The sequence below is a fragment of the Symphodus melops genome, assembly GCF_947650265.1.
Source record: "Symphodus melops genome assembly, chromosome: 18".
Lineage (NCBI taxonomy): Eukaryota > Metazoa > Chordata > Actinopteri > Labriformes > Labridae > Symphodus > Symphodus melops.
Genome location: NC_136708.1, coordinates 412,961 through 413,974, shown reverse-complemented (window position 1 = coordinate 413,974; position 1,014 = coordinate 412,961).

The following is a 1,014-nucleotide window of genomic DNA, read 5'->3' as shown; positions in this document are numbered from 1 at the left end:
CACACACACACACAGACACACGCACACACACAGACACACGCACACACACACACACAGACCACACGCACACACACACAGACACACGCACACACACAGACACACACGCACACACACACAGACACACACACACACACTAATGCGCACACACACACACTAATACACACACACACACACTAATACACACACGCACACACACAGACACACGCACGCACACACACAGACGCACGCACACACACACAGTCACGCACGCACACACACAGTCACGCACGCACACACACAGACACGCACGCACACACACAGTCACGCAAGCACAGACACACACGCACGCACACACAGACGCACACACACACACACGCACGCACACGCACAGACACGCACACGCACGCACACACACAGACACGCACACACACAGACAGACACACACACACACGCACACACATAGACACACACACTAATGCGCACACACACTAATGCACACACACACTAATACACGCACACACTAATACACGCGCACACACACACTAATACACGCACACACACACTAATGCACACACACACTAATACACGCACACACACTAATGCACACACACACTAATACACGCACACACACACTAATGCACACACACTAATGCACACACACACTAATGCACACACACACTAATGCACACACACACTAATACAACGCACACACACTAATACACGCACACACACTAATGCACACACACACACTAATGCACACACACACTTAATGCACACACACACTAATGCACACACACACTAATGCACACACACACTAATACACGCACACACACTAATACACGCACACACACTAATGCACACACACACTAATGCACACACACACTAATGCGCACACACACTAATGCACACACACACTAATACGCACACACACACTAATGCGCACACACACTAATGCACACACACACTAATACGCACACACACTAATGCACACACACATTAATACGCACACACACACTAATACACACACACACTAAT